The sequence below is a fragment of the Cebus imitator genome, unplaced genomic scaffold (assembly GCF_001604975.1).
Source record: "Cebus imitator isolate Cc_AM_T3 unplaced genomic scaffold, Cebus_imitator-1.0 Scaffold2, whole genome shotgun sequence".
Lineage (NCBI taxonomy): Eukaryota > Metazoa > Chordata > Mammalia > Primates > Cebidae > Cebus > Cebus imitator.
In genome coordinates, this window is record NW_016107317.1 from 7,363,926 (window position 1) to 7,374,637 (window position 10,712).

Sequence of the window (10,712 nt, forward strand, 5' to 3'; positions counted from 1 at the left end):
AGCCCAGGCTGGAGTGCGGTGGTGTGATCTCAGCTCACTGCAACCTCCGCCTCCCGGGTTCAAGTGATTCTTCTGCCTCAGCCTCCAGAGTAGCTGGGATTGCAGGCGTGCACGACTGTACCTGGCTAATTTTTTGTATTTTTAGTAGAGATGAGGTTTCCCCATGTTGGCCCCTTGTCTTGAACTCCCTTCCTCAGGTAATCTGCCCGCTTCAGCCTCCCAAAGTGCTGGAGTTACAGGCGTGAGCCACCGTGCCTGACCTAAAGTGCTTTTCAAAAGAACTGACACTTCCCTTTGTCTTTAAATATTTCTCAGTGCCCTGGTAAAGACCTGGAGACCTGGACTTTTTTAGGAGACAAAGCTGGGGACAGGTAAGTTAGTTGCCTATGATAATTTTAATTTATTATTCTCATTTCTCTATATCTTTTTTTTTCTTTTCATTGTGCCATCTGGGAACTCAGCCTTATTTAGCATAGGTCATGACTGACTCCAGATTTAAGTTAAACAACCAAGAAAACAGCTGAAAGCAATGTGGGTTACCTAGCACTCGTATATTGGATCCAGAATATTTTGGCATTTCTTTCCATGTTTATAAGTTTAGAAATTCTAAAATTATGTTCTGTTCCCTCTAATCTAGCATTCCCAGAATCCATTTTTACATTCATTCTCTGGGTTTCTGGTGATATAAATTAACCAATTCTTGTAATTTGTTGTTGTTGTTGTATATTCCATGGTTTGACTTTGTAACTTATCTTAAAGGGCATGTTGGATAATGTCTCTAGTCGTGAGTATAGAAGCAAGGAGGAGAGAGTCTTGGGAGGAATTGACACTCCTTGAGTAGCAACCACCTTAGGCGAGGCATTTAAAATCAAGGCTCCTGTATCGTCAGGAACAGACTTAATGGACGAGGAAGCAATTTCATCTGGTAAGAGAGGTTTAGTAGTTTTAAGGGTTTTGGTATCTGGACTCCATTCTAGCTCTTTATTTTTTTTGAGACGGAGGCTTGCTCTGTTGCCCAGGTTGGAGTGCAGTGGCATGATCTCGGCTCACTGCAACCTCCACCTCCTGGGTTCAAGCAATTCTCCTACCTCACCCTCCCCAGTAGCTGGGACTAATTAGCCACCATGCCAGGCTAATTTTTGTAGTATTAGTAGAGACAGGGTTTCATCATATTGGCCAGGCTGGTCTTGAACTCCTTACCTTGTGACCCACCCACCTCGGCCTCCCAAAGTGCTGGGACTACAGGTGTGAACCACTGTGCCTGGCCCTCCGTTCTGTTAGGGCCCCACCATTTCTCAATTATCTCCTTAACTGCTGGTTAACAGAGGGCTGTGAAAGCAACCTACTTCGCAATTGGGCAAATTCAGGATCACATTCTGAGTTTCAGTAATATCAGCCAAACAACTGCAAGATATAAGGGACACTTGTTTAGGGTAGTCATAGAAACGCTTTAATCTGTGCTTGTGTTTTGAGCTGGTAGCTTTAACGTTGAGCTTGGCAGTTTCTTTCTTTGAGCTTTCCTGTGTGGAAGCAGGGGTCACTCAGTCTTGCCAATAGAAGGTTACTTCATTCCAGGCTACTGTGGGTGATCACTTAAGAAACACTTTGGTCCCATATAAGATGAACTGTAATGGTAATAGGATTGATGGGATTGTTACTGCTTTCAAATCCAACTGAGGAAGAAAAATTAGTCTAAGATTCTTACTTCTTTGTGTGTCTGTTAATAGCAAAATCTTTGGCTTTAGTTATTCTGTGGTTTACTGTTCTTAGTTTGAATCCCCTCTTGCTAGTTATGACAGAAAGGGCTTTATTTTAGGATGCTAGGTAGCTCACAGAATTGCTGCAATGACCAGATCATCAGGCTTTGACTTTATAAATGCAAACATATTTCAAGTTTTACCAATTATATCTAAAGGAAATCCAGCCTGTCCGTATTTCAGGGCCCTAATACCATTTCCTCTTACCCTGACGATAATTTCCAGGAAGACAGTTTTGCAGATATATGTTATCCAGTGTTTTCCTTAATCCCTTTGGCTCATGTTACTATTATAAGGGTCAGGCAAAGATATTAAAACCAAAAGGCAAATCCTACACTCATTTTTAATTGGCAAGGAAATGCTGCATTAAAATGTTTTATAAACACTATCCTGGGAGGCCGAGGCGGGTGGATCACAAGGTCAAGAGATCGAGACCATCCTGGTCAACATGGTGAAACCCCGTCTCTACTAAGAATACAAAAACATTAGCTGGGCATGGTGGCACGTGCCTGTAATCCCAGCTACTCAGGAGGTTGAGGCAGGAGAATTGCCTGAACCCAGGAGGTAGAGGTTGCAGTGAGCCGAGATCGTGCCATTGCACTCCAGCCTGGGTAACAAGAGCGAAACTCCGTCTCCAAAAAAAAAAAAGAAAAAAAAACCACTATCCTGTAACAAGGCCAAGAACTTACCTATTTGTTGTTTCTTTTCCCTAAAAAGACTGGCAATTGACTCTGATTTACCTTTGCGTAAACTTTTGCTTTTAATAGTAAGCAGACTTCTTTTGCTCTGAGGTTGAAGAGTTGGTGGTTTTACTTTTAATTTTTAAGGAAAATAACTACCCTGGTGCCTTTGATTTTCTGGAAGCCCAAGTCCTGTTTTATTAAAGCCAATTCTTCAGTAAAAGAACATTGGCAAAGGACTATTTTTGTACTTCTTTCAAAATGACCTTGGGGGTCCCATGCATAAAGTTTTTGGAATTAAAAAAAAAATCCTGGTAATTGATGATTTTAGGTTAAGTGACCAGAGTCCCAGCAATCAGATCTTTTAGGCAAATAAACTATATTTTTATCCCCCAAACACTCTTTAATAGAACAGGAAACAAACATGAAAGGAAGGCCTAAAGGAAGCTTGGCTGTTTATTCTGGTTATGTTGTTCAGATAATTGTTCCATTCTTTCTCTCCCTTATTTGCTAATGCCGATGCCCTAAGAGCTATTATTTTGTTCTCTTAGAAGCAGACCACAGTTTTAGAAAATTTATACAGTTCAGGAGCGGTAAACTCATACAAAATCTTTACTTAATATTTTGTGAGGTTACTATCTCATGAGGGTCCATCTTCATCTAGGAAACGTTTCAAGAGACTTATCTTTTTTTTTTTTCGAGACAGAGTTTCCCTCTTGTTATGCAGGCTGGAGAGTAATGGCACAATCTTGGCTCACTGCAACCTCCACCTCCCAGGTTCCAGTGATTCTCTTGCCTCAGCCTACCGAGTAGCTGGGATTACAGGCATACATGACCACGCCTGGTTAATTGTTGTATGTTTAGTAGAGATGGGATTTCACCATGTTGGTTAGGCTGGTCTCGAACTCCTGACCTCAAGTGATCCACCCACTTCGACCTCCCAAAGTGTTGGGATTATGGTTGTGAGCTACTGTGCCTGGCCTGTATTAGTCACATTTTAGGCATTACTACCTGAATGTTTTGCATAAAAAGTGAGTCAGTGATTCATCAGTTTTTCAGGTTATTCTATTGTCGCTTCATTTGGTAAGTTTCTAGGTTCTATCCATAATGCTTCATGTCTCAATTCATTTGTTAGAAGAGGAAATTGGTTTCTTGAATTGGTTTGAAAGACTTATGGCTAAAAATTCAAGTCAATAAATTTTTATCAGGGACATAAATATTCACAAGGCACTGTGTTAGACTTTTTTGGAAGCAGAAAATAATTTATGATTTTGTAAACTCGATAGAAGCAAATGAAATAATAAACAGCTGGCTAGGTGAAGATAATCCTTTGCTTTGAAGATTTTCATGCTAAAGCAACTCATTAAGGGCTGGTCTTATGATTATTAAAAACATAATTACCCATGAGATATGATAGGAGAGGTATTCTGAATATATTCACACACGTGCTCTCCATGTCCCCGGGTCCCCAAGCTCGCAAAGCCTTGTAATCTTATCTAAACTTTTGTAGTTAGAGATTTCATTCCTTTGAGATCTAGTAGCTTTTTAGACTTTATGAATGCCCTATTCAAGTTCAAGACTTTTTTTTTTTTCCTCTTTCCAAATTTTATTTTAGGTTCAGAGGGCAAATGTGCAGGTTTGTTTCATGGGCAAACTGCATAACATAAGGGTTTGGTGTGCAGATTATTTTATCATCCAGTAAACAAGCATAGTACCTGATAGATAGTTTTTCAGTCTTCACCCTCCTCCCAGTCTCCACCCTCAAGTAGGCCCAGACAAGTGAGAACATGTGGTGTTTGGTTTTCTGTTCCTGTGTTAGTTTGCTTAGGATAATGGCCTCTAGTTCCATTCATATTGCTACAAAGGGAATTATCTCATTCTTTTTTATGGCTGCATAGAACTCATAGTTTATATGAACCACATTTTCTTTATTCAGTCTACTGTTGATGGACATTTAGGTTGATTTAATGCTTTTGCTATTATGAATAGTGCTGCAATGAACATATACATGCATGTATCTTTATGGTAGGACAATTATATTCCTTTGGGTACACACTCAGCAATGGGATGGCTGGGTCAAATGGCAGTGCTGTTTTAAGTTCTTTGAGAAATCTCCAAACTGATTTCCACAATGGCTGAATTAATTTACATGCCTGTGAGTGGCGTATAAGCATTCCCTTTTTTCTGCCACCTTGCTGGCATCGGGAATTTTTTTGCATTTTTAGTAATAGCCATTCTGACTGGTGTGAGATGGTATCTCATTGTGGTTTTGATTTGCATTTATCTGATAATCAGTGATGTTGAGCATTTTTTCATCTGCTCGTTGACCACATGTATGTCATCTTTTGAAAAGTGTGTCTTTATGTTCTTTATCCATTTTTAATTTTTTTTTTTTTTTGCCTCTAAATTTGTTTAAGTTCTTTATAGATGCTGGGTATTAGACCTTTGTTGGATGAATTTTGGAAATATTTTCTCTCATTCTGTAGGTTGTTTGTTTACTCTGTTGATAGTTTCTTTTGCTGTGCAGAAGCTCTTTAGTTTAATTAGGTCCCATTTGTCCGTTTTTGTTTTTGTCGCAACTGCTCTTGAAGTCTTTGTCATGAAATCTTTTTTAGGGCTGATGTCCAGAAAGTTATTTCCTAGGTTTTCTTCTAGGGTTTTCATAGTTTTAGGTTTTACATTTAAGTCTTTATCCACCTTGGATTGATTTTTGTATATGGTGAAAGGAAGTGGTCTAGCTTCAACCATCTGCACATCGTTAGCCTGTTATGCCAGCACAATTTATTGAATAGATATTTCTTTCCCCATTGTTTGTTTTTGTCAGTTTTGTCAAAGATTATATGGTTGTAAGTGTGCAATATTATTTCTGGGTTCTCTAACCTGTTCCATTGGTGTATGTATCTGTATTTGTACCATTACCATGCTGTTTTGGTTACTGTAGCCTTGCAGTGTAGTTTGAAGTTGGGCAGTATGATGCCTCCAGCTTGGTTATTTTTGCTTAGGATTGTTTTGGGTATTCGGGCTCTTTTTTGGTTCCACATGAATTTTGGAATAGGTTTTTCTAATTCTGTAAAAAATTAGAATTTTTCTAATTCTGTAAAAGTTTGATAGGAATAGCACTAAATCTGTAAGTTGCTTTGGGCAGTATGGCCATTTTAACCATATTGATTCTTCCTATCCATGAGTGCAGAAAGTATTTCTATTTGTTTGTGTTGTCTCTGAGCAGAGTTTTGTAATTCTTGTTATAGAGATTTTTTGCCTCCCTGGTTAGCTCTATTCCTAGGTATTTTATTTTTTGTGTGGCTATTGTGAATGGGACTGTGTTCTTGATTTGGCTCTCAGCTGGGATAGTGTTGATGTGTAGAATTGCTACTGATTTTCGTGCATTGTTTTTGTATTCTGAAACTTTGCTATAGTTGTTTATCATAGCTGGGAGCTTTTGGGCATAGACTGTGGAGTTTTCTAGATATAGAATCATATTATCTGCAGAGAGATAGTTTGATTTCCTCTCTTCCTATTTGAATGCCTTTTATTTCTTTCTCTTGCCTGATTGCTCTGGCTAGGATTTCCAGTACTACGTTGAACAGGAGTGGTGAGAGTGGGCCTCCTTTTGTTGTTCTGGTTCTCAAGGGGAATGCTTCCAGTGTTTGCCCATTTAGTATGATGATAGCTGTGGGTTTGTCATAGATGGCTTTTATTATTTTGAGGTATGTTCCTTCAGTGCCTAGTGGTGGATTAGTTGTAGGTGGGGGCTGCAGGTGAGTGTGTGCCAGCAAGGCGATGCGGGGAGGCCATGAGTGGGTGTGCACTGTGGTAGGTAAGGTCAGCCTGTGAAGGAGCTATGGTGAGGCCAATGCGAAGTGCTCCCTTCTGGCATCTGAGGCTTCTTTGCAAGTGGGTACTGTTGGGCAGAGAACCTGAAAGAAGTGGACAGAATGTGGGTTACTCAAATCAGACTGGTCCCATCCCATAGACGAGATAGCCATGTTCTGTCCAGGTCCATCAGTCAACAAAAGCCAAACCACCTCGAGGAGCTTGGTGAGCCTTGGGGTATGGGTGTCCATAGCCAGTCCTCCACCCCAGCTGTTCCATGCCAAACCTTCTTGCCTCATCACAAGCTGGAGTTCCATCCTGCCACTTCTCCAAGAAGCTCTCTTTGTCAGCTCAAATGCCCATGAGGGTCGTGGGGTCTCCTGCAGCTAGAATTCTGGAGGTCCCTGGTGAGAATGGGCCACTCCTCACCTGTTTAACTCACACCATACCCAGTAGCCACTGGGGGTCAGGAACAAGTCCTGGTGCTCTGTAGTCCTGTGCAGGGTTCCCAGCTTCCTTCCCCTTCAGCCCAGGGTCTATGTGTTCCCTTGGTATACTCTCAATGCCTTTCTTATTTCTGATGATCTGCTGGGAGTATGCTGGTCTGCTTGATGGTCTTGTCTTGTGGTGGGAGATGCTCTTCCTGGCAGTGTCTAGTTGAACATCTTGGCTTTTTCCCAAATCAAAGTTCAGGACTTTGACTACATCTATGTGAGTTCCTAGGAGGGAATACCTTAAAGACTTTGCTCACACCTAAGCGAGAAGAGTGGACAGCTAGCTGAGAGCAGCACTGAGGATCCAGAGGCTCTCTGAGATGGAAGGGACCCTGTTTTCTACCTTGGAACTTAGTCTTGCCCTTCTTAAATGTGTCTTACCTGAACTTTGAATTCCCTTAAATTTTACTATAGAACATATTGTTTGCATTTCACATTTGTTTCCATATTGCCATGTAATTGCTTCCTAGCTTTGCTGAAAACATGCTTTTTGTTTTAGATATGCACACATGCACTTGTCTCAAACCCGACAAGCAATGTAGGAGTGGAGATAAAGACGATCTCTTGGACTTCAGTGTCTAGTGCAGTAGTAGTTAGAGGTCAGCATTCAGAATAAATGACTTTTATGTCCTGTCTTGGATTATAATTGGATAACATAGTGAGTAATTTAGGAAGTGGCAAAGTTGTGTTTCTGTCTCTAAATCCAGCATTCACTTCCATACCCAAGAAGCTGTCTGTTTCGTTTTGTTCACAAAACAAAATCAGGGCCCAGAATATAAGCTTTCCCTACTCCATAACTCATCTCAGCTTTTCTCTACATGTGTGATAAAAATTCAACCTTTATTTTCTTCTGGATATCATAATCTCTGATTTTTCTGGGAACTCTGGAGGGATAGCATCTTAATTGCCTAAAAATTGTTTCTCTCAGAAACTCTGTTTGTTCTTCAACCAGTAGGATTGGCCAGCATTGTGTCAGAAGAGCTGGACTTTCTCATCCAGCTGAGTCTTTGAAGGAAATGCTGTTTTTTATTGATTGACACCATGCAGAGGAAACTTGGAGATGACAGATTTGGGATGTAAGGCTTACATTTGCTTTTGTTATGATGCCCGACTTTTATGATCTTTAAGACTGAACTGTGAAATAAGTTTTTATTTGAAATCAGCTCATTTTTATAAACACTTGTTGCTCTTACTTGAAGCAATAATTTAATACCACATTAATTGTGTTGCAGCAGTAACTGTGTAGGAATGCTAGGCTGGCGCGATTGGTATTTGTAGTATACTTCTATTCTTTCCATGAAGGTGTTATCTGGTTCATTCACAGCAGTGATTTGGGGTGCCCCACATCAGTATTTTTCTTTGCACCTTTGCCTTCTCCCATTCATTCTCTCCTTCTCCACTGTCCTTTTCACTACCCTTCTTGACTCTTTAAGCTGAGGCTGGAGTCATACTGGTTAATGTCTTTGTGCAAATGCATCTCTGACCACATTTCACAGTGGTGAAATTAAATCAGATGGTTTCGTAGGTTTGTTTAATCTATAGCTGCTCTTGGTTCCTGTTATGAAAATGAACATTAAAAAAATTGGTCAATAATAGGATGCAAATAAAAGATTTCTGTCTAGCTAAGAGTTCAGTCAGTCTTAAAGAAATATCTTATTTGCAAAAGCAGTTTCTATTCAAGAACCAGAAAGCACCAGAGAGCTTTGAGTCACATGTTCATTTTGCATTAAAAGCTTAATCTTTACACTTTGATTTCATTGTGGTTCAGATGAATCCCATCTCCATGACTGTGGCTTGAATTCCAGGAATATAGGCATGACTTCTTTGTTTTCTGGCTTTTTCACGGATATATTTGAAAATCACTGTGGTCTAAATGTTTAATTCCGGAAAAATCAAAGTGATAAAGAGCTGGAATTGCTTTATACTCTACCATCTGTTTTACCATTCGTCTTCTGTAATGAGAACATTATATTGGGCTTCCCCACCTATTTCTCTTTAAGGCTCTGATTTAGCGCATACCAGAAAGAGATGAACCATATGCAGGTCTTTCTGGCTAGTGAGATTTTGTTGCCATTTTAAAAAATAACAGTCTTCTATTGAGCAATAAGTTATAGCAGAGGGCAATTCACTGATCTTTACTCCCAATTTGTGTACAAACCATGTAGTAAAACATTTGTGAGTATACCACATGGTAAAATGAAGTTACCTATTGCATAGATACCAGGCTACATTTGGATGGGACTTCTTTGTGTTTGCTTATTTGGTGTACCATCAAACTGGTTAATGCTTTATGAATATTTTAGAAGTGAAACGAAGGAAAACTTAGAAAAATGTGATTTCTAAGCCTCCTACTTCATAGGGGCACACAGCAGGCTGTGGGTTTTGGCTCTATGCATGTGAATACAGAAAGAAGACAGCTGCTAGATACTATAAAATAGTTAAGTTCTCCATCTGGTTTGCAATATGGGTGAAGGTTTGCTGCAAATCTGGATTGACTGCCATGCCCCAGTTAGTTTACAAATACACTGGTTCTTTTAGTTATAGAACATAAAGAGGGGTCCTAAGTGCCCAAGTATTAAACTCTTATACAGGCATTCAGCAAAAATGGCGTAAAGACAAAAGCAGTACCTTTTTATTTAAAATGTGCACTACTCAATTTCCAAAAGTTTGGCATAGAATAGAAAAATCTTAGGCCTAGTTTAAGTTGAGGATGACAGTGAAATGAAAAGGAACACACATATATTTGTGTTAGAATTGAAGCTGGTCTAGTACATAAGATTTAGCACTTTGAATATAATGCTTTTTCCTTGAGAAAATTATTTTTCTTAACAAAACAGCTCACATTTTTGTAATTTATAATTATATATGACAATCTCTGTAATTCTTGTTTCAGAAGATCTTGTAAAATCTAATATGTTCTATGTGTTGTAAGATTTTTACTTTCTGCTTATAAATAAAATCATAATATCATTGAATGCTTTTATTTATTCAAAATCAGTTATTGAAGTAGTCTCTGGGTAGGAAGGTAATGCCAGCAGTCTAGATTCAAATCTCTCCATGAATGCTCAAAAAAAAAATAGAGATTAATGAGAAAAAATAAATGCATGCAAATCCCATGCTTGCAATATTATTCAAAGACTGAAGGCTTTACAAATTTCAGATTGGTTTAGTGTACAAAAATGAACACCTGTTTCCTGCAGAGTTTTCTCTGAAGCTGTTGAAAGACTTGTGGATAGTTGGGGTTGGGGGAAGGGGTCTAAAACATTGCTCAGAAGATAGAAGAGGAAATAAGATAAAATAATTTGCAGAAATCGAAAGTCCACCCTAAATTTTTTTAAACTGAAAAATGTCTAAAAACCAACAGCCATGAAGCAAAAAATATATTCTAAATGGAAGTAAATATTCCCAAATATGTACTTCAAGATATTAAAAGGCATCTTGAAACAGAAATTCAAAAACAAAGAATAAGAATGAGCAAAAATTGTTCTCTGGTGAGCAGATGCATGAAATCATACTCCCAAAGGTTGAGGGAGCTGAGAGGCTGAAGAAAAGAGGTTGACAAATTCAGTTTCTCAACAAGAAATATTTAACTGGGACTTACAAACAGCAGCAATGTCCTGGGCAATCGTGAGATGGAAGATCCCTGCATCTACCCTCCAGAAAGTAATCTTTAAAGAACAAGCATTTATGGCAAAATGCGTGCAGGTGGTTATATCCTCAGATTTTTTTTTTTTTTTTTTGCCAAGATATGTGACCACTGTGTGTATTAGATCAGCAGCTTTTTGATGAGTTACGTATCAAACAGTCCAGGCATTGTTTGAAGACCTTGCTGCAGAACACCTTGGTATGTGGAGGCTAAATGTCAGTCATCACGGCGGTGTCCTTTCAAGATGGCATCACTGGCCCCAGTGCAGTGGCTCACGCCTGTAATCCCAGCAGTTTGGGAGGCCCAGGCAGGCAGGTCACTT

At 39.3% G+C, this 10,712-nt stretch overlaps 1 long non-coding RNA gene across 1 annotated transcript in view; it reads right to left on the reverse strand.

Annotated features, from left to right (window-relative positions):
• LOC119471256 overlaps nucleotides 1-10,446 on the reverse strand; it is a 12,884-nt gene extending 2,438 nt beyond the window's left edge. The window contains exon 1 of the long non-coding RNA XR_005200291.1: nucleotides 10,346-10,446. This is a non-coding gene — a long non-coding RNA (uncharacterized LOC119471256). The remainder of the gene's footprint in view (nucleotides 1-10,345) is intronic.
• Between the last annotated feature and the right edge of the window lie 266 nt (nucleotides 10,447-10,712).